This window comes from Scyliorhinus canicula, chromosome 9 (assembly GCF_902713615.1).
Source record: "Scyliorhinus canicula chromosome 9, sScyCan1.1, whole genome shotgun sequence".
Classification (NCBI taxonomy): Eukaryota; Metazoa; Chordata; class Chondrichthyes; order Carcharhiniformes; family Scyliorhinidae; genus Scyliorhinus; species Scyliorhinus canicula.
In genome coordinates this window covers 42872550-42896237 of record NC_052154.1, presented here as the reverse complement: position 1 = coordinate 42896237, position 23688 = coordinate 42872550, and the positions used below count along the sequence as shown (strand labels likewise).

Here is a 23688-nt window from a genome sequence, read left to right as displayed (position 1 = left end):
ATATTTTTTCTTTTAAAAGATGCAATCACTGTCTTTACAGAAAAGTAAAAAGATCTTGCTTCTAGATTCTCCTGGTTGGTTGAAGAGACCTTCAGGTCCACCTTGACAATCACTCTTCTTTAAATTCTGATCTTCCTTAGATGTATTTGCTGTTCCACTCGGTTGCCCTGCTCTATTCTTCCCATGACCGAGCTATGAGAGCTGACTCTTTTTAGCTTTTGGCCTTTCTCAGATGGATTCACGGTTCTGCTTGGTTGCTATGCTCTACCTTTCCCATGACCGAACTATGAGAGCTGACTCTGAGCTGACTCTCTTGGTTGTCCCCTTTCTTCGGGTTTATATCCACCTTCTAGCAATGATTACGTTTTTATGACTTTATTGTAAAGTAACTTTTATTTTACTTGGATTGTAAAAGGTATCTTTAATCTAAATTTTTCTAACATGACTAAGTATTCATTTTGAGCATGATCTCATAGATCTGATTACATTGTATCCTTTGTGATGTTCAAAAATGCTTTGATTTCAAAGTGGTGTGACTTTTGATTCCTGTCATTTATATAGTTTTATTATTGTCAAATTGTGTCCCCAGCTCATAATTTTGACTTTGATTTGGGTCTAATTTGTGTTCTCGTAGACAGGTTGTCTCCAGCTTTCTTTAATTTACCTGATGTCAGCAGAACTTCACACCTATACATTTGTCACCTAATTCAACTGAAAACCTCATCCATTCTTTTCGATCTGCTTACTTAACTTCAATGAAGGTGTGAAATATTACTTTTAGCTATACACTAAAAAATTCAATCGGTTGTGAGTTAAAATACTTGCCTCACATTTAAACCTTTGTCACCTAATTCAACTGAAAACCTTATCCATTCTTTTCCATCTGCTTACTTAACTTCAATGAAGGTGTGAAACATTGCTTTTAGCTGTATTCTAAAATTTACTCGATTGTGTCTTGAAACACCTGCTTGTTTTGTTTGCTAAGCCTGCTTGACTAAGGCTATGTGCATTTTACCATCCTCTCCTGCAGCTGCTATTAACCCTTTGTGGGATTTTCCCTACATTCTCTCCTGCACTCTTAGATCGGGTATTGCCAGACCTCCATGTTTCAAATGACATATCTTTCCATATTTTCAATTACAGTACACACTGCAATTCTGAATAAAGGCAACTTTTACAACTCCACACGGTCGATAAAAGACTCCAGATATTTCTTCCCTCCAACAGTGGTTGACTGCTGTGCCCTCACCAACCTTGCATCACAACAGCCCACATTGTGGAAGAAATTGACAGAGGCGTAATACTTCTCGAGTGCAATTTTTAAATTTTATTTATTTTTTAAAAATTTAGAGTGCCCAATTTGTTTTTCCAAATTTACGGGAAATTTAGCGTGGCCAATCCACCTACCTGCACATCTTGGGTTGTGAGGGAGAAACCCACACAAATATGGAGAGAATGTACAAATTCCACATGGACAGTGACCCAGAGCCGGGATCGAACCTGGGACCTCGGTGCTGTGAGACAGCAGTGTCAACCACTGCGGCACCGTGCTACCGTGCAATTTTTTTCTAATGCTATACATATGTGTCCACAACTGTCCCAATACCCGGATGATGCCTCTCCACCTTCCCCACTCCGCTCAACCCCTCCCATTACTGCTGCCCTCCCCATAGCAACCTCCCCTTCCCCTTCTCGTCACATCCTCTCCCCCCTTACCCCCAACCCCCAGTGCTCTCTCATGCTATACCACTGCGCCTGTGTCCCTGGAGGGCATCATCTGGGGGCCCTGGGGCCATAGGGCCCAGGCCTACTTGCTGGCAGCACATGCCCCATCGTACCACCCTGTTCCGGGTGCTGACTTTGAGATGTGCCGTTATCAGAGGGATGGGTCTTGGGAGAACTGGTGGTTGCCATCACCACTCCGTAGGGCGGCTCCATGTTGGCACCCTGAGTCCCTCCTTCCGAATGGTGCCCACAGGGCCCTGATGTTCACCTCGGGTCAGAGGGTCAGCTGGATTGAGCCCCGGCTGCCCCTCCATCATCTGACTCTGCCAGCCCTGGTGACTTGCTAATGTCTGCAGTATGGTGTCGATGACCTTGGCAATGCCCACCTAGGTTTGGGACATGTTCCGCAGTGCCTCAGAGAGATCCACCTGGAACACATCCTCCAGTGACATTTTATTGCGGTGACGGCCTCCCGGGCCGAGCATCCTGAAGCTCATGGCAGTTCCCGCTCACTACCACACTCAAAACTTTTCAATTAAATCGCTGAATACTTGTTCCTTAATTGACTGCATAGCCATAATGTCAGACGCAAATTCCTCACACAAGTTTGAATTAGATGTCTCCATGCTCTCTGCCAGCGTTTGTGAGGCAACACTGAATTGGAAGACAAGTATAACCATCAATCTTCTCCTGCAGGATGAACCCTCAAAGTCTTCATCTGTGCCCTCGCAGCAGGGCTGGAATGCAAACTCTTCCTGCATTGAGCGCTTTCCTGGACCATCCTACCCTGCCCTTGTACGGTGCACTCGTGCTTCTCTGCCAGCCACTTTAACAATTCTTTAGTTGTAGCTGATTGCAGCCAAGGTGCACCTTCTCTTTCAAGAGGCGTGGTTTATTTTTATTGGTGTCAGGGATACCTGATAACCTTACCCGTTAGACAAGCAGCAAACAAAAAGTGTGAATGTTGCTGGCAGCCTGTCTTTTAAAAAAAAATTAAAGCAGCAAAATCAATTTGGTCCATTCTTTGTGCCCACAAGAGAAGGATTGTAAACTGACTGCGCCATCCATTCTGCAGTTTTTATCGAAAATCCATAAAAAAAACAAACTGGCACGTGATAAATATTCGGTCATTAGTTTGAAATGTAATTACTCTATTCTAATCTGACTGCTTGACAACGGCTGTATCTTTCTCTGCGCACTTTAGTTTGTCCTTGTCCCTTGGTTTTGTCCACTCCCTCTGCGAATCTTCAGCATTGACAAGGGCGGATTGGATAATTCCACAGATAGGTGCCAGTTCTATATGGACATAATCCTTGTTTGAACCATACAGAATTGGAGGCTGAGTTACCCTCTCTTCCCTTAAAAATTCTGCGATGGATGCATCAAAAATCACGCTTTAGAAATTGTGACAGAGTGAACTTGAAGGGTACTGACCCTCAGTTGGGACTAAGATTCAAATCAGGTCTCAAAGTTGAGAGACCAAGGAGCTGGCGGTGTCGCTGTCAGGCAGCATTGTGGCTTTTACTGTTGAAAACAGACACTAGATGAAGTTACTGAAGATGTTAGTTGCATTCCTGAAAGATATTACAGCACAATACTGCATTAATCAATACAGATTGAATGAATAACAGAACCATAGAAACAAACATCACTATAGAAACATGGAAAATTTGCTAAAGCCAGATATACTTCATATTTTAATTTGCTGAGTGTGCACATTGATTTATTGTTCATGGGTAAAACAGAATGGATTTCATTTGAAATATATGAAGCTTACCGAACCAGGAGCATTAATACTTTAATAGATTTCTACCTCGAATTCTAATCCATGACTGCAATCGATCTTGTTAATTTTAGAATGCAGGTGAGGAAGATGCTGAACTTACTAAGAAGAAAGGGGAACGGGGAGGTGGAGGGGGGGAATGGTGATGAGGGCGGGTGTGGTGTAGTGGTGGTGGTTTAAAATGATGCCTATAGATGGGTCAGCCCTCAGTTCATTTATAGTGAAAGGTCTGATAGTTCATGAATACAGTGGAAAACCACACTCTGAATGGCGAGTGTCATAAAACTTAACGTGATTTATCAAAGAATTTGGACAATCTGACAGGAGAAAATAAGTTGAAATGCATGGATTTTTTTGAATTAAAGACACATAGTGTAATTTTGTTTTGCATCACAGATATAAAGCTGACCCTTTCACAGAACGGACTGCCTATTAGACCCTTGTTAGACCCTGACACAATCATTTATTATGTGTGCTTCTATTAGTATGTGCTGCAGTTGTTCACCAGTTGTACATAATACTGCTTCGTATCTATCCCTTAAGTCTGTGAATGTTCCTGTTCAGGAGCTGGAAGGCTGGTCACTAATGCATTATCATATACAGGGTGGTCCCTGGCCTTGTGACAAAAGGCTATTTACTACAATTTAATGTTATTCTGAGAAGAAGTGAAAAATAAAGCCTGGGAGTAAAAAAATGGCATCTGTTTTTCACTGTGCATTCATGCAAGAACCTGAGTTTAAGACATATGACATTTTAGCTACAAAAGAAATAAAACTGGGGCATTCTTTATAACCTGCTCCAGACTGCAGCATTTTCCAAATGCTATTAAGTTATCGATTTACACAGCCACATGATGATGTCATCTATAAGAAACAGAATGCAGATGACAGCGAAATACAGTGGTGACAGTGACCTTGTTTTAACATTTCTGAGACCCTGTCAGGTTCATTTCTAGTGTAGTGTTTCAGAGATGCACTTTTTGGGCTATATCTAGTTACTGTGTAGAGTATTAATACAGTATGGGGTTCAGAAGCAATTCACATATAGGTCAATTACATGCACTAACATCTGCTCTGCCTTTATCATTTGCATATGGTATTCATATGTTAATGATGCCTGTTTTATACACTAACATATTTATGTAAATAACTTGGATGTAGATGACTTGTGCATCCACTTTGATTATCATTGGGAAAAGAATAGGAATAAATGGCATCTAAATTTGTGGTCTGCATGTTTGTGTTTCAAGTACAATCTTTTTTCAGCTTGAGTAAAGACTGCTGTATCCGAGTGTGGCTCTGATTTGTACAAGAAGCCCCTTAGTGGGAAAGCTTCCATTCGAAAGCAGCTTAAAGCCTTATAAATCAATAATGACACAGATGGACTGCTGATAATCTATTTAGAATGCCTGATAGCAAATATTGTTGTACAGATGATTAGAATGGCCACTGTTTTAGCAGCAAGCTTTTCCTTTTTGCGAGAGTATGACTGGAAAAGCAAAGTACTTTCACTTTTGTCCGCAAATCCCCTTGCTATTTTTTGGGTGGCATTGGGCTGCAACATGGGTAGAAGAACAAAGAGGTTGAGCAACTCCTGCTAATGTAATGATAGCAGACCTTGTTTCTACAACATAAAAAAAGAAAGCTTTTAATGGAATTGTCTCTTCAGGTGTAAGTGGCATAGAAGGTTGATTCTTTTATAGTCTTTGGCCTGATTTAACACGAGAAGTGGGAAATAAAGTGGAGGTCGTCAGAAATGGCAGCTGCTTGGAATCCTGATAAATATAAGCTTTTATTGATTTGATGAAAATGAAAGATCCCAGTGCTATGCAGTATTTAGCTTCTTGTCTAGAACACGTCACCAGTGGCCTTGCTTTAGGATAGATTTTCATTCTCACTTGCTAGATTTTATTTCATCTTTAACCTTTTCGCTGAATTTCCTTGACCTCTGAATATAGCTGTGATTTGGAGAATGTGTTGCAGTTCACTTTACATCATATCTTTATGTATTTTTCTTTTTATGATAGGAAAGTGGAACACCCTCTCAATAATCGTTCAGTGCAAAGCTCAGCTATTAAACTCACTGGTGTTTTCCAACTAGCCAGGCAGTCCTAACACAAGTATGCAGTTCATTTGCTAAGGTAAGACTTTTGTACTTTATATACACACACATGCACACATATATATATATGTGTGTGTGTGTGTGTTATGTTCCAGCCATACAAAGCCTGCTGCCATAATGAGGATAGTATGGCAATGAAATCTGATCCATTTTATTCAGCGAGTCACAGGATAAGAAAGAGGATTTATTTCATGCAAATGCAAACTGTTAACCAACGTTGAGTTAGCCTGTAGCTGTCACTTCAGAGTAAAGGTAAGTGAGGTATTTTTGTTTCAAATGCCCCAATTATTCAAAAACGTAATGTCCTATAATTGGTTTCTATGCAAGTTTACAATGCACTGTAGTTTTGTGATGTATATAATCTTTTGATGTCAAGTTGTAGCCCTTTTCTTTCTCTTGCAGTAACTATCAGAAGCATTCTTATGCTTTTTGAAAGTTAAATACTGTATAAATATTACTATAGATAGCTCACAAACTGCTCAACACAATTTCACTTGCCATCAACAGCGTACAATTTAAAAAAAAAATAAAGATTTCTATTTATCTGTTGTATCAAGCCATTCAGATTAATAAACAATAACAACAGCACTAAAGCTGGCATTTAGATAGATCCTTTAATAAAGAAAAATGTCCCAAGATGTTTCACAGAGGCACAGTCAGACAGAAATTGGCCAATGAAGGAGATATTAGAAGACATGACTAATAGCTTGGTCAAAAATGAGTGAAGGGGAGGTGCATAGGCAATGAATAGAGTTAATGGGATGAATTCAAGATCTTAAGTGATAAGCCAGTGAAGGTAGTGCTGGCAATAGAGGGCCAAATAGTACCTTCACAAGTGGCCAGAGTTGGAGGAAAGCTAAATTCGTGGATGGTTGTACGATTAGAGCAGTTATAAAGGTGGAGAGAAAGAGACCATGAAGAGTTTGAACACAAGAATAGGAATATTAAATGTGATGCAGCTGAGGGACTAAGAACCAAAGTAGGTCGGCACACACAGTAATGGATAAGGGGAACCTGGTACAGGATTGGGTACAGGGAGTAAGGTTTTGCATGGTGAAGGATAGGAATTCGGCCAGGATGTCATATGAATTGTTAACACTCTCACATCGACAAATGCATTGTTAAGAGTTTTGAAAGCTAATGGGCTGTGGAGCGTGGCAATGTTACAGTGATGCAAATGGGTATCCTTTGTGATGGGTGATAATACGGAATGGGAAGTTCTGCTCAGAATCAGGTAGAATGCTGAGGTGGCAGTAGTCTGGTTCAGTGTTCTAAAACAATGAACCTAAAGGAGAAATTACATTCTCAGAAAAAGGGTGACATTTTCAATTGACTCTGTTTTCCTTTGACAGAAAGAAGGTGGAGGTGAGGTAGGCTGGCATCAGCATTGGGGGCAGGTGCAGGGGCTCGTGCCCAGCCATTACTTTTCAAAATATTTACTTGTTGCTGGTCCCTGATGCTAAATTCCCCCTGTGGTGGCATGATTTCTGAATGATAGCGACATATGTAGAGCATTCATTCTAACCAATAGAAAGGCATAACATTCTTGGGATATTGGGAGAGACAATCTATTGGATTCACCACAGTATCACAGAATTTCAAAAACTTTAGGTAGTTCCTTAAAAATTGTGGAATTCTACAAAGATCATAACCTTCATCCACAAATTGCAAAACAATTTTGAAGTAAAGCCCAACTTTGGACTTTTGCAGAAAACTCTGAAACTGTTGGTTAAAAGTGTCCCAACTTTCTATTTTACATCTTTAATTCTGGACAGCTGAATAGCAGCAGTAATCACAGATTTGTAAAATATGATAAATAATTGACAATTAAATGATCTGTTTCACAATGCAAATCAGGTCTATATTTTAAATAGAAAAATAACCAATTCTGTACTATCGCAAAAATTATGCGACCAATATTTTCCGACTGTTTTCTGAGCTTAATAGAAATTCTGTGGTGCATTAAAGCTGTCATACATACCCAAGTCAGTCAAGATTGGACCAGGCTTGGTTAATTTGTCCCCTGTTCAAACATAAGTGGGTTGAGAGGCAGCAAGAACTTCACATTGCAAAAAGACGTTTGCGTTTCATTAAAACTGAATGAGTTGTGCGAAGTTAAAGCAGCCGAGCACTCGAGCACTGGTTAAAACTTAATCGCTAATGTCCTATAAGGAAGGAAATCTGCTGTGCTTACCAGGTGTGGCCTACATGTGACTCCGGACTTGCAGCAAGGTGGTTGGCTCTTAACTGCACACTCAAGGGCAATTAAGAATGGCAATAAATGCTGGGCCAGCCAGCAACGCCCATGCCCCATGAATGCATCAATAAAGTCTTTCGATTATAAATAACATTTTGTAAAAATTGTATATGTCATATCGAAGTTCAGCATGTAATTAAAAAGGCAAATGGAACGTAAGCATTTATTGCAAAAGGATTGGAGTATAAAAGTAGAGAAGTGTTTTTACAATTGTATAGGGTGTTGGTGTGACCTTTTCTGGAGTATTGTGCCAATTTTGGTCTTCTTATTTGAGGAAGAACACGGTGCCATTGGACGCAGTTCAGAGGGGGTTCACCAGATTGATTCCGGGATGAAAGGGTTGACTTATGTTAAGAAATTAAACAGTTTGGGCTTTTACTCGCTGGAGTTTTAGAAGAATGAGAGGGGATCTGTTCGCGGTGTTTATCTGATTGATAAAGTAAATGTAGAGCAAATGTTCCCCCTTTGTGGGGAAATCTAGAATGAAAGGTCACGGATATAGGTTGTGCGGTAGTAGATTTAGAACTGAGATGAGGAGGAACTACTTTTCGCAGAGTGATGAATTTATGGAACTTGCGGTGTAATCTGGGTCATTAAATGTTTTCAAGAAAGAGATGGATATGTTTTTGATAAAAAGTGGGTTAAAAGGATATAGGCAACAGGTGGGGAGGTGGATTTGAGACCAGGAAGAGGTCAGCTATGATCTTATTGAATGACAGAGCAGGCTCAAAGGGCTGAATTGCCTACTTCTGCTCCTAATTCTCATGTTCCTATGTCCCTATGCCAGACAACAACAACACTGAGGCTTTCATACCTCAGAGAACTTAAAAAAAAAATTCAATTCCTTCCCACCCAAATGCTTCCCTCCCCCTTTCACCTTCAATCTGGATGGTTCAGCCTGAATATTGTTCTATAAATCCTGTTCACAAGAGAAGCTCTCAAGCTGAGTAAGAAAGGATTCCTTTCTTCCACGTTTTTGTCCTTTTTACAAACAGCTTGACCAAAAAGGACAGGTTGCTCCCATGAGAACCCATGTGTTCACTAAATCAAGGCTAGAATTCAAGTCTGAGTCAGCAAGGTCCAATACACTGTTGATCTTTGATTTCAGTCTCTGCGTTAGTTTTTACACTTGAATGTAATTTCTTTTGGCCTTTTACACAAGTATATCAAAAAGTGTTACAGGATAAGTACATTTCATCCGATCCTAAAATTTCATTTTCCTTGTAAAACTTTGGAATTTGAGAGTGGTACACCTATTAATGGACAGCCCATTTCTCTAGGGTGAACTACATAAATTTTGGGAAACAGATTTGAAAAATGAAAAAGGGATGCTGCTTGAAATGAGGGCAATGCTATTTACCTCCTTTATTTGATATTTTACCATCCTGTGGCAGGTAGCTTGTACTAGAACATGACTTATACTTGGACCTGATACGAGAGCAGGGAAACAGCTGTTCGTTGTCTAACAGCATGCACACTGCACCGATGGAGTTTCTGTCACCACCTGCACACCCTAAATCAGCAAGCATCTGTTTTTCATTGTAGAGCACATAAAAGAAAAGATCTGTCCACATTTGTCTCAGCAGCGATTAGGAAGGTTCTTCATCTAGTGATCGCAGAAAAACCTTCACATCAACCGGACACTTCATCTGAGGACATTATATACTTCAGTAATGAATGCTGCTTTAACCTTCTTGAGTAGATCAGCAGCATCTCCAGTCTCCAAAATAAAGAGCATTTAAACATTTCAAAAATACCACAACCTACCCATTCACTTTTCAGAAGAGAAAGCATTGGTTCTGTGACTTTGCACTTCAGTTTATTTTTACCTAATATTACGTTGAGGAAAACAATTTGTTGAACTTAATGTTCAGTCAAGAAGGCTGTGAAATAGTGCCCAATGTGAAAAATTAGGTGCTGTTCATCAAGCTTCTACTGAGCCTCACTCAAGTATAATGTTCGGTACTGCCTGGAGAAGGGGGTTCCAATGGCTTCACAAATGATCCAAATGGACAAATTGGTTGTGCAAATTAAGGGCTACACATTTTTGGAAAAACATGCGATTACACTTGTATAACTTAATTTAAAACACAGTTCTGTACATTTTGTCTTGGAGTTCCTATTGTCAGTGAGATTGTTTGTAAATAAGGTTTATGTGTCCAATGCTCTGTGACAGATATTTAACTGGGAGCATTATCAGTGAAAGGATCATCGAAGAGCAGTAATGTAGAATTTCAAATTCCATGCATATGACAATGGTGATTAAAATCCCCATGTCTCACTAATCAAATGTCAAGTCTTCATTACATGTCCCAAACACGAGGTAAATACATTTTCCTTCCTGCAGTTGCAATGTTAACGGTTGGGTGGGTGATGCATGTGGCTGAACATGTAGAAAATGAGTTTGTTTCCCTTCAGATTTAATGTGCCTAAAGAGAGTTATGCGATATTACATTTACAGTATCAAGCTTTTGTAATTTTTTTTGGGGGGGGGGGAAGTTAAATACATCTGTGGGTAAGTACTTTGTATGGATAACCAAATTACAAAATTTAATGCAGAACCTTGGATAACAAAAACATCCTGGGCAAGTATTCATATATGCCATTGCCAACTTACACATACATCTTCGATAAAAAAAAAGTCCTGAGGCTGAATTCTGGAACACAGCTGTGATCATTTTTTTAAAATCGCAATTACTCATCCCAGTAATTAACAACAATCATTTTGGCCGCGATCTTATTCTGAAAATTCCTTTTTAAAAAAACTTCCTGGCTTCTAATGTGACACTTACCCACCTCTAGTTAGGAGACTGATTACTGCAAATGAATACCTAAAACTTAAAAAAAATTCATTCAGATATTATTGTCAAAATATTTTGGGATTGTGTAACATAAAGCATTGTGAAAATGCAAGCCAATTAGATGAATTTTAGCTACCATTTCTGGGAAGCTTCTTTCCTTTGCCATTATGTCAAACTTGGTGACATTTTCGTGAGGATTGAATTTCTCTTCCCCGATTTTGGCTGGCGCACAATTGCTGCTGGCGAGTTTTCTAACAGCCGAGAACCAGTGCTGAAACCCAAAGCCATGCTGCATGTGCTACTGCTTTTCCTTCCTTTGCAGAAGTCTGTTAACCGAAGTCCTCACGATCTGGCAATTTAAGCAACCCAAATGTTTTTTGGCAATTTGAACTAAGTGACCAGCATTTTCTGGTGGCCATCTGTTGCACTGGAGTTCTGTTTTACGCTGAATAGAATGTGTTGTTGCATTACAAACATATATTGCAGTCCGCCTTATACTGTTACATTTTTAACCCTATAGTGTAACAAAAACATGCAGAGATTTTAGCTCATTCAAAATGCATCTCCTTACACAGAATTAAAATCAGGCCCATATTTTTCCGAACTTTAATCACTTTTAGTAAAGCAACTAGCAGACACCCACAAACATTTGCGGTCAAATTAGTACCTTTATTGCAACAGTACTTCTTTGATTTCTCATTATTTTTTCACCAAAAACTTTAACAGAAACAAAACACCTCGCTCTGGAAAAAACTACATAAAGCTGTCCATGTGCAAAAATAGGTGTAGAAATATGAGTACAGATATTATCAAGTGTCTGGCCTTGTGACTTGTTCATAGTTGTAAAATATGAAAGTCTAATTGGGAGCAGTTTTCTTCTGTGTTGTAAACAGGCTTATGTATAATGGATTCAATATTATTCAGGGAATAAACACTATGGGCAGGATTCTCTGTTGGCTGACGTCAAAATCGCAAAATGTGATTGGGCAGAGAATAGGTTCCGACGTTAAATTCGCTGCGGGTGCTGATTTGACGTCAAATCGCAATTATCCGTCACCACGACAGTGGCACCAATGCAGTCCAGAACACACATATAATAAACACGGTTTGCATATCATTAGCGGGCCCGACCCGGTATTCTCCGGGGCCTCCGCAGACGGCAAGGCAGCCATGCAGCTGTACACTCTGCTAACAGCCAACTTTGAACTTCGGGCCACGGGTCGTATAGGTGTCTGCCCAGGACACCCGCCTCAGTGTCCTCTAGCCCCAGCCGACCCATCAGCTGCATGGGCACGCTCCAGCACAACTAGTGCCATCTTGTTGACTGGGATGAGTGTGGGGATTGGAATGTGTATATGCGACTGCAGCTTATCAGCTCCTGAGAGTCAATCATGGACCCGACAAATCCCGCACCGTTTTACATCGGAATCGATTGTGTTCCAAGTGGCACTGGTGGTAACCTCTCCACTGGTTTAAAAGCAAACTACTGCGGATGCTGGAATCTGAAACCAAAGAGAAAATGCTGGAAAATCTCAGCAGATCTGGCAGTATCTGTAGGGAGAGAAAAGAGCTAACGTTTCCAGTTCAGATGACTTTTTCAGCATCTATCATTAAAGGTATTTACTCGCTGGCCACCAGTCTTGTCCGATGAAGCAGTCTTTGATTAAGATTTTATAGCAACATTAAAGCTCCCCTTTCCTTGAGTCAACGTTTGCGCAGTGGCATGTCCTGTGGAGTTAGACTGTGTGAAACTGGCGGGATGGACTGTTATTATCTTTTTTGTCTTTTGAATCCATGCTGATTCATTCTTTTAATTTACCTGTCAGCTTTTCGAAAACTTTGTCATTTAAATCGACGGAATCTTCATTTTAGCTTTTGAAGAACAAGAAAAATCATTTTCTCTACCATTTTGTTACACTTGATATAAATGTAGGAGGGTTGATCAGTAAGTTTGTGAATGATACGAACATTGGTAGGATGGTAAATAATGAGGATAGCCTTAGATTACAGGAGGATTTAGGCAGGTTGCTCAGATGGGCTGATGAGTGGCAAATGGAATTCAATCCGGATAAGTGTGAGGTGATGCACTTGGGAAGGACAAGCAAGGCAAGTGATTACATAATAAACGGCAGGACCCTGGGAAACACCGAGGATCAGAGTGACCTTGGTGTGCATATACACCGCTTCTTTAAGGTAGCAGAGCAGGTGGATACTGTGGTTAAGAAGGCATATGGATTACTTGTCTTTATTAGATGAGGCATAGGGTTCAAGAGCAGAGCGATTATGCTGGAACTGTATAAAATGTTACTTAGCCCACAGCTAATGTACTGTGTGCAGTTCTGGAATCTACATTATAGGAGGAATGTGATAGCTCTGGAAAGGGTGCAGATGAGATTTACCAGGTTGTTGCCTGTGCAAGAGAGTTGTAGTTATGAAGAGAGATTGGATAGACTTGGATTGCTTTCCTTGGAGCAGAGGAGACTGAGTGTGGGGGAGGGGCGGTGTGATTGAGATGTATAGAATTATGAGGGGCAGAGATAGAATGGACAGGAAGAAATCGTTGCCCTGGGTGGAGGGGTCAATGACCAGGGGGCATAGATTTAAGCTAAGAGGCAGAAGATTTAGAGGGGATGTGAGGAACAACGTTTTTACCCAGACGGTGATGGGAGTTTGGAACTCACTGTCTGAAAGGGTGGTGGATCCAGACACCCTTATTTAAGAAGTATATAGATGTGCACTTGTGATACCAAACTATAGAAGGCAGTGGACCAAGTTCTGGGAAATGGGATTAGAATAGTTAGGTGGTTGTTTTTGATCGGCACAGACTCAAAGGGCCAAAGGGCCTTTTCTGTGCTGTGTGACTCTATGACTTGACCAATTCCATGATCTCATCCAACCCTCCCTCCTATGCCATCCTCATCCCATTCATTCTATCCCTCCGATGCCATTCCACCCTGCTCTTGCCACCCCATTCCTCCCACCATTTCACCCGATCCCACATGGAAACATTCTCTCTCCAGCCAGAGTAATTTTATTGCTGGACTTACCTTACCTTCTGCTGTTTTTGTTCTCCACCAATCCCAGCCAGCCTGCTGCCATGCTATGCTCCAGTCCTCCATGCAATTCCATGGTGTAAGCGTTCTTTCTGTTTATTCCCTTAATTCCCCTTTCTTTTATTTTGGTGTTATCATTTTTGATCCATGCGCGATTAATGTACATGTGTCTGTAATTCAAGCAGCAGGGAGTAGTAAGGAATTTAGAAGTTACAGGAGAGAACACACTGCTAGTCTCTGCTGGTTCGAACAGGAGATTCAGACTTTTCATCACCAGAGAAAGAGATGTATTGGGACTCGGTTTGATTTTTTGGGGCTCAATGCTGCCCGGTAACAGGCAGTGATTGGATCCTCTCCCAGTGGAATGTTTTGCAGAGTCTCAAGGAGCTCAGTTTGACCCGTGGAAACGAAGAGACAAGGACCCTCTCCCTTTCTCCTAATTCTTTTCTCAGAAAGGCTCAGAGTGCCGTATTTCTGAAACTGCGGAGCAGCTGAATGAATGAATGTACAGGAAAATCATTACAAGATGCAAACAAAGATCAGGATACACACACTCACAGTCTCTCTCCCTCCCTCTCTCTACAGAAAGGCTGTGAGTCCTATGGGCTGGATTCTCCGACCCCAGGCCGGGTTGGAGAATCGCCGCTGGGGGGGGGGGGGGGGGGGGGGTGTGGGCTCTATTCACGCAATAACGCTCCGTTGCTGGCGGTGGGGGGCCGCTCTACGCAGCCCCCCGGCGATTCTCCACGTGCGATGGGCCGAGTGCCTGTCGAGTTAGGCCGAGTCCCGCTGGCACTGTTCACGTGTGACCCTACCCGGCAGGACCTCGGCCTTCATGTTGCAGGGAGCGGCCTGGTCCGCGATAGGGGCCTACCGATCGGCGTGCAGGCTTCTCCTGATGGGGGCCGATGTTCCTCCACGCCGGGCTCCTGTAGCTCTCCTCCATGTTGCATCAGGGTAGTGCAGAGAAGGCAACTAGCGCGCATGTGCGACCTTGCGCCGGCCGTAGCGAGCATGGGTGGACCAGCGGCGCCTTTTCTGCCGCCGGTATCGGCAGCTGGAGCTGCATGAAGTACTCCAGTGCTGTGCTGGTGTCCTTGTGGTGCAGGATCGCTGCTGCTAGGGACCTGTTGATGCCATCGTAAAACGCTCCAGCGTTTACGACGACATCAACACTTAGCCTCAGGATCAAAGAATCCTGCCCTATATTTCTGAAACAGAATGAATCTACAGTAAAACCTCAAACTGAAAGCAAAGTTTGAAGAAGAGTAAGGTGCTAAAAGCCACTATCTGAAACAAATACTCTTTTTTTCCTTTTGCTTCTGATGTGTTTACCCTTTTCTTCCCCTCAGTGTTTGTCTGTCTTGTGGCACTGGAAATTAGAGGGGAAATGGGATTAAGATTCTAATTTCTTAAAATGGAACCCAGCAACAATGTGTTTAAATTTAACAGGCACTCCCAAAATTTTGAAGTGATGGAGGCAGAAACCTTTTTTAGGGCTTTTGAGAAAATACCAACCCAGATGGAATAGCCAAGAGAAAGGTGGACTTGAAACATGCAGAGTAAATTGAGGGGGTGGGCATAGGAAGTTTATGCTTCCCTATCAGAGGAGGTCTAAGAATTATGAGGAGGTAAAATTATGGGTGCATATGAATTGGTTCTTGAAGCATATAGACAAAAATTTTGGAACTTAAGGAGATAGCTGGGGCAGGCATTTTCTGAATATCAATGGGTTAACAGAACAATTTCTATAGATAGGTACGAGCATTGGGAGTTGTAACTACCTAGAGGCTCTGAGAGAAGTTACTCCCTTAGAGGAATTTAAGAATTCCCCACCTTGTATAATAAGAGCCCATGTTGAAGACTTGAATGTGACAATTGCTCGGCAAGCATCAATTATGGTTTACAATTATGAGATAATCCATAAATCTAAACCTTTGTTCCATCACCCCCCATCATTTTGCAAAAGATAGGAAGTGAGAGAGTGAAAGTAAGGCAGGTGGCCAAGGTAAAGAATGGATAACTGGGAATGCCCCAAGATCTCCTCCTCAGACGTGGGTAGAAGGATTAAGGGTGGAGGTGAGATAAGGAAGCCCAGGTGTTACAATTGTAATGAGGTGGGACATGTTTGTTCAACATGTAGGAAGTTTTAAGGAATGCCCATTGGACTGTGGGAGTTCATAAGGAGGATTCCAAAAAGGGAACAAAAGTGGAGAATGCGACAGGGGGGACTGTAGCTTTAACTGGACTTAGGAGACCTGAGGTAAACATTGCTGTGGGATCAGGTGTGAGGAATGAGGGAGATGAGAGATATGCAGGTTTTTTTTCTGAGGGAAAAATCACCCCATTTTCATCAACCGAGGAAGCCAACCCCATAACTATCTTTTGGGTCAGAGGTCCTACTCACACGCTCTTACAGGAGAAGGACTTGGGTTTTCCCTCCAGAGAACTGAATGAAAGCTAAGGTATTATTGAATGGGATAGGTGGAGATTATATCCCAGTTCTATTGTACAAAGTGAAATTGGGGTGTTATTTAGTATCAGGTCCAGTAGTTGTCGGAGTGGTTAAGAAGTTCCCAGTGGATGGAGTAGATTTACATTTGGGGAATGATTTGGCAGGGGGAGAGTTGTACCTTCACCCATTATTACAGAAAGTCCAAGGTAAGCACTGCAGATAATACATGAGATGCCAATGGTAGGACATGAGGGAATTTAAACAAATTATTGGCCATTAAATGACTCAAAGAAAGAAATGTTGAAAAACATTGATCACATATCAAATGACAATGGTAGTGAATTTGATTCTGCTGATACTGATAAAATTATCTCTGCGAGAACGATTCCTCACCGAGATTTGTCAAAGATAGAGAACCAGATTCTGAAAATTCCAAGATTAAAGGCATCCCTAACAAAGAGGAGTCCAAATCTAATAGTGATAACAACAATGAAGATTCATTAGGGTTATCTAAATCCAGTTTTGGTTCTGATTATGAAATAATGATGAATAACTTCTATTGAATAGATATGTCACTAATTAATCTTTAACAAATATTTTGGACCAAAAGTCTCTGCTGTAAATTCTATGATTCTAAGGTTGCAGGCAAATGGGGTTCGCTTCGTTGAGCCTTTTGGTTGGCATGGACCAGTTTGGGCCAAAGGGCATGTCTCCGTGCCATTGATTCAATTAAATGGCAAGTAATAGGGGTTTTTCACAGTAACTTCATTGCAGTGTTAATGTAAGCCTATTTGTGACAATAAAGATTTTTTTTTAAATCTTCCAAAGTTAGGAAAAAAGACATCAAATCAGAAGAAGAAAGTGACTTGGACTTTGCTAAACGTAATTTGTTATCGCCTCTTGCAATAAACCCATTGCCATCCACGTCAGGTGTAAATATTTCCCAGGGCATGTCTGTTGAAGGAAAATGTACATAATAGCATGGAATTAATTATTCTGGATGAGTACATGAAGGACTGTGAAGTGATACCAAGCAAACAGCTGATTAACCTACAGTGTCCCTTCATGGTAAAGGAAGCAATGGGATGAAATAATCAGTAATCAATTCCTTTTGAAAATTAAGAGGAGGGCAAGGAGAACCACGTAACCGCATCTGTTAACAAAAAGCAGAAAGTCCATGGAACCAATAACACGCTATCCTCTGATTCTGAATGTAAAGAAGAAAAGTTGAAATCAGACCAATCAAAGCAATTAGTACAGAAAGAAATTACTATTATTACAATAGCTTGCTGAGTTCTTGTACATAATACAATGCATGGAACAACTTGGGCTAGACTTCTATACTGTTCATGTTGGTTGACAGTTGGTCCAAAATGACTGCTTGACAATGTCAGTCAGGCAGCTATGTGCCAATCAATGCCAGTTCTAAACAAAATCACCTCAGGATTGAATCTCCTGCTGGTTTTAATTCACATTGTTACAAACTGTATGTAGGCTCACTGCTGAATCAATGCACCTCACAGCCACACTGTTCTAAACTCTATAAACATTGTGTACAATTTTGCTGATGTAAAGATTATGGATGTTTATGGCAATACACTTTTACATTTCGTTAAGAATGCAGCTGATGTTAAATACTAGGGTATTCCAAATCCCAGAAGGGAAATTTGGAATGATGGTTCCTAACTATATTTTTTTTACAATTCAGTATAATATGAGGAAAGATGGGAAGACCAATGAGGAAGGTTCCAGTTAAGCAAAATTACTGTTTATTGAACAGTAAAACACACAAGAAAGGTAATTAAAAACACATACTTAACTAAAGTAATGGCTGCACATAATATATCTGTAGTGGCCCTGTTCCAAACCCCCTATTTTCTAATCTCAGAGATAAACCCCACAAACTAACATCAAATAGTTTTAACACTATTAGAAAAAAATCCAGCAATAGTTACCACACTCGGCACATATATCTCTTTTTGGAATTGGTTCTGGCTTAGAATAGGCAGTCTGAACAGGAGTAATGGTCTGTTTGGGGTGAACGCAGCTTTCTGCTGTGTGAGACTGTTAACCTTGGACCAGCTATGTTCAGCTCAACCCAGCTCAGCTTACCTCTGCTTATAGGATGAACCATGTCACTGATGTATTGTTTTTCCTTTTGATCTTTTCTCATCTTAAATACTTGTCCTAGAGGTCCCTCTAAATGACATTTCTTACATGAGCTCAACCTTTTGGAATGTAAGTGTGAAATTCCCTCTCATCTTCTCTTTTGAACTTTTGCCATCTGTGCTTTCATTCTTCAGGTTCTATGTCCTATTATCCACTTCATTTCAGTAAATATCTGTTTCCAGTGTTGCTGGGTTAATCCACATATCAAAGACCCAGTCATTCCATTTCCTTAACCAATTTCCAGTTATTAAATTCCTTAATTTTTGTTTTATCACAACTTCTTGACAACATGCTTAAATTCTACATTTAAAATTAGTGGATGGAATTTTCCAAAAATAAGCATACTGTCAGGTTCTGTCTGAAAACCATGTGTTTCTCTTCAGAATAGTGAAATTTCACATTTGATGGTGTGGGTGGCACAGTGGGTAGCACTGTTGCTTCACAGCTCCAGGATCCCAGATACCCAGCTTGAGTCACTGTCTCTGTGGAGTCTGCATGTTCTCCTTGTGTCTGCGTGGTTTTCCTCCGGGTGCTCCGGTTTCCTCCCACAAGTCACTAAAGACGTGCTGTCAGGTAATTCTCCCTCTGTGTACCCGAACGGGCGCCAGAATGTGGCGACTAGAGTTTTTTCACAGTAACGTCATTGCAGTGTAACGTAAGCCTACTTGTGACAATAAAATATTATTATTATAATCTGAAATATGCTGCAAAATATTAATCTCTTGCTCTCTCTCCACATAACCTTGTGTTCTCTTCCCCTTCCCACTTGACTTGACATGGAGATACAATTGAGGTGTAAACTTCAGGATTGCAAATCTTAATGCCAGGTAGTGACTACAGGTATAGTTGCTGTGCCACCAGCAGCTTGCTTTAGATGCAGTGTATATGAAGTAGGAGCCGGACTGGGCCCTTTGGTCTCACATGCCTGCTCCATCATTGCACCAGATCATACTGATCTGCCTCAGCATCATTTTCTTGCACTCCTCATATCCCTTGTTATCTTTAGTACCTAGAAATCCATTGACCTCTGTCTTGAATGTACTCAATGACGAAGCCCCCCCAGCCCACTGGGATAGAGAAATCCAAAGGACCACCACCCTCCTGAGTGACAAAAATCACCTTAGCCTTAAATGGCCTTCCTCTTATTCTGAGACGGTGTACCTGGTTCTTGAGGCCTCTGTCCCAACTAGGGGATACTTCCTGCACCTTTCCTGTCGAGCCCTGTGAGAATTTTGTGTGGTTAGTTTGGGGAATTTTATTCAACCTCTTTAACATTTAAAATAAGTAACAGAAACTTTGGACCTGTGTTGCCTTGCGGTGAATAAGGCCAATAGCTTTCCAATTTGCAAACTCAAAATCTGTGACTACATCACAAATCTGGTAGCTGCATAGACCTGGCTTCCGTTGGTAATTTTAATTTCTTGTATTACAAATTAGGCCAAATTGTTTTTATTTTCTGAAAGAGCAACAGGGAAAATGATCATCAATAAGTTACTGAAGGCTAACATGCAGTTGCAGCACGCAATTAGAAAGGCCAATGGTAGGTTATTCTTTATTGCAAGAGGGTTTGAGTACTCAAATAGCAATGCCCAGCTTCAATTGTACAGAACCTTGGTGAGGCTGCACTTGGAATGCTGTGTGCAGTTTTGATCCTCTTACCTTAGGAAGGATATTGTTGTCATAGAGGGCATGCTGCGAAGGTTCACACGATGTTGGGACTATCCTTTCAAGAGAGTTTGGAAAACCTGGGCCTGTATTCTGTAGAGTTTGAAAAATGAGAGGTGATAGCATTGAAACCTATAAAATACTAAAGGGATAGACAAGATAGATATTGGGAAAATACCAGAACATACAGAACTGTTGCTGTGCTGAAGGAGGCTATTCACCCATCATGTCTGCACCAGTTCTCCGAATGAACATAATGACCCAGTATCATTCCCCTGCCTTTTCCCTGTACCCCTGCACAGTGTGGTGGCACAGTGGTTGGCACTGTTGCTTCGAGCGCCAGGGTCCTGGGTTTGATTCACAGCTTGGATCACTGTCTGTGTGGAGTCTGCATGTTCTCCCCGTGTTTCATGGGTTTCCTCTGGGTGCTCCGGTTTCCTCCCACAAGTCCCAAAAGACATGCTTGTTAGGTAATTTGGACATTCTGAATTCTCGCTCTGTGTACTCGAACAGGCGCCGGAGTGTGGTGACTAGGGGCTTTTCACAGTAACTTCATTGCAGTGTTAATAGAAGCCTACTTGTGACAATAATAAAGATTATATAATAAAGAAGCATAGCCAGATTATTGTCCAGATCTTCCTGACACTTTGTCAGAAAAGAATCACTGAGCATGTTTTACGCAGTCCATCTGAGGGGCAGGGGCTGTTACAGCAGGCAAACCTGAGAGATTGGAGCTCCATCTTGAAAGAGCCCCCTCCAAAGGTCATAGAGGATCTCCCCAGCGAAGGAAGTATCGGGGCACTCTTTTCAGCCCTTCTCCCCCCCGATACGCGTGTTCGCCAGCGTGCACCCCTGCCCCCACATCACATATAAGGGGAAGCCCCCCCCTCACCGATGTAGAAGCGTTTACCCCCTCTCAGTGCCCCTAGCACTATCCCCTCTCCTGTCAGGGGGCACCGCCAGAGGTACTGCCCAGCCTCGGCCCCCAGCCCCGAGGCTTTGAGGCACCTTTGCACCCCCAGCGAGGTCATCAGAAATGCTTTTTGATCTTTAAAAACCTGTAGCGAATCACGCCGGTGTGACATCACTCTGTGCTGGGGAGGGGGGGGGGGGGGGGGGGGGGGGGGGGACATCCCACGGGGCTGGAAGATACAGCATAAAAGTTTTAAATATCTTTAAATGTAACTAAATTAATGGAAATCAGTTACATACCATAATGGGATTTGCATGAATGCGCCCAAAATACTGTGTCCAGTGTCTATAAAGCCACCCCATTATAAGGAAACAGTGCAAACAGAATAAAAGTGATATATTAAACATTGCTGTGAGCTCAGTTCACGCTACCAGTTCCAGGTTCCATTATAAACAAAGCACCAGTCAACGCAAAGTCACATAAGTTATTTCTATAATATGTGCTGCTGGTTTCAAGCAACATTTGTTCAACCCATTCTATTGCAATTAATAAGGTTCTCTGATACAATGAAAATCATTAAAAATAAAAGGGGAAAAGCAACAAAGTTTGTCCCTGTGTCACAATGTTATTTCAAGAAACTGTCAGGAGTCATTGCTTTTCTTTTCTTGAAAATAATATAACGGTCCAATTGAAGTAGTATATATTATTAGATTATATTAGGAATCCATGGGGAGTCTGTCTCTCCAAGGTCAGGAGTATTCCAAGTAAAAATGCCATTTATAACCTGATTAATTCCCATCAGTGACTTGAAAAGTTCGCCCATTTGTAAAGTGCAACCATAAAGAAGTAAAATTACAGGTATTCCACTTCAGAATAAGTCTGATAGGAACTGGTTTTATTTAACAGCAAACGTCTTTCTGCAGCACTAAATGTTATAAAATCTGGCAATTTTCTTTGTAAATATCTTAATGCTATTATAGGGCAGTCCAGTGATCGAAAGATGCCCTTGCAACCTCCTGTCTACAAGCATGACTCATTACTCACCCATTACTGACCCAATGTCACACAACAAAAGCCACAGAATGTGTTAATATCCTGTCCTTTAAAGGTGAGGAGAAGAAGGACACTTATACATTGTCTGGATGGATCCAGGGGTGTAATGCAACAATGGAGACATGCGTCATTCTCCAGTTTGCCCGAGCCGTTGCCAGCACTTTCAGTCAAGCTTTCATGGGAAGTAAAGGAGCTCCAATTTCATTGGTAAAAGGGAGAAAATCTGTTTGCCAAATGGTTATCTGCTAGCCAGACCCTCAAAAAGGTGCATCACCGACACCACCTGATCTTCAAAGCTTCCTCCCCACACTTTCTTCAGTGCACCATTAACTACAGTACTTCAAGCCTGCAATCAACAACGCACACTGAATATTAAATGTCTTTAGTTTGGTTGTGCAGACTTTTAATGCCTTGGATTTGCCTTGTGAGATGAATGACAATTAACTAATAACACCTCACATCTACTACGCTTTGGGACCGGTGCTGTGCTGACATCTGCCAAAATCTGGTCCCAAAGGTGCATAATTGTGTGGCACTGGTACAAGCAAAACCCACCGCAATCCCAATGTTTCACGCTGGTGTACTGGGGACCCAGCTGCAGTAAAGTGCAAGCTGATCCTATTTACAGATTGTTCACTTGATAATGCATCACACAGTGATATTTTGATGTGAATAGCATCACTGCATTATCATACGGATCTATGATGGGCGGTCCTGCCATGCAGTCTAAAATGTAGGCCTTGAAATTATACTGCACAGAGATTAGTTTATGAATGTTTAACATGGTCATTTTAAATGTCCGGCTGCTACTGAAGAGAATTCTAGGTTGTTTATTTTGAATAAAAAATATTCAATCTCTGTTGAATTGTGGACAAAGGAAGTCAATACAACTGTTTTAACCATTCTTACAATAGTCTTTATGGAGCTTAATGTCAAGGTTTAGATAGCTGTTGAAGAGTTAGCATCATCATGAGTGATGGCTTTCTGTGATGGTCTTTTTTTTACCTTTTGTCAGCAGGGCCTATAGATCTAAATCAGATTCTGTAGGCTTAATGTCACTTGGGCCCTTTAAATATAAACAGAGCAAATGTTTTTCTTTGGTAATATTTTAATGCTCAATGTGCTACAGGTTATTTTGGGTAAGACCATGTTATTTAAGAACCACTCAAAACAAGGTCCAATTTTGGAATCAATTAGTAACATTGCAAAGGTGACTTTCGGATGAAGGCAGCCTGGTTAAAAATAAGTCTTCTTTTGCAACACTCTGGTTGCTGTGAAACATATTATGTACTATGTTTATCAGAGTGAACTATGCTTAAAGTATGGATTTATTTGGTTCATCATGAACATTTTTTGTAGAAAATAAAAAGAAAATCCAAATAATTAAACACAGTATCCTCACTGTCCTTCAGAACGGCGTATTTGATTGTTTAAACTATTCTAGCAGTACAGTATTTCAATTTTTTTTTGCAATATTGATGCAGACTGTGGGCGAAATTTCTCGGCCTCGTTGCGCCGAATGTGGTGTCGGGATGAGGTTGTTGAATCTCGGGAGAGGTCTCGTGCAAGACTTGCGACCCTCAGAATGTCTCGCGAGATCCAACATAATCTCGTGAGATGTCGCAATCTGGATCTTGCCCTCACTAGGCGTGACCCAGATTAGCATATTTAAATGAGCTATTAGGTTCATTTA

The 23688-nt window shown here is 41.3% G+C and overlaps 1 protein-coding gene across 13 annotated transcripts in view; it reads left to right on the top strand.

Moving 5' to 3' along the window:
- Window positions 1–23688, top strand: part of znf536 (zinc finger protein 536) — a 666926-nt gene that overhangs the window by 190865 nt on the left and 452373 nt on the right. For 4 of the 13 annotated variants that reach the window (XM_038806600.1, XM_038806599.1, XM_038806601.1 and 1 more), the window contains one exon: window positions 5535–5648. The exons of the other annotated variants lie outside the window; for them this stretch is intronic. The gene's annotated coding sequence lies outside the window, so the exon portion shown is untranslated. The remainder of the gene's footprint in view (window positions 1–5534; window positions 5649–23688) is intronic. 13 annotated transcript variants of the gene reach the window in all.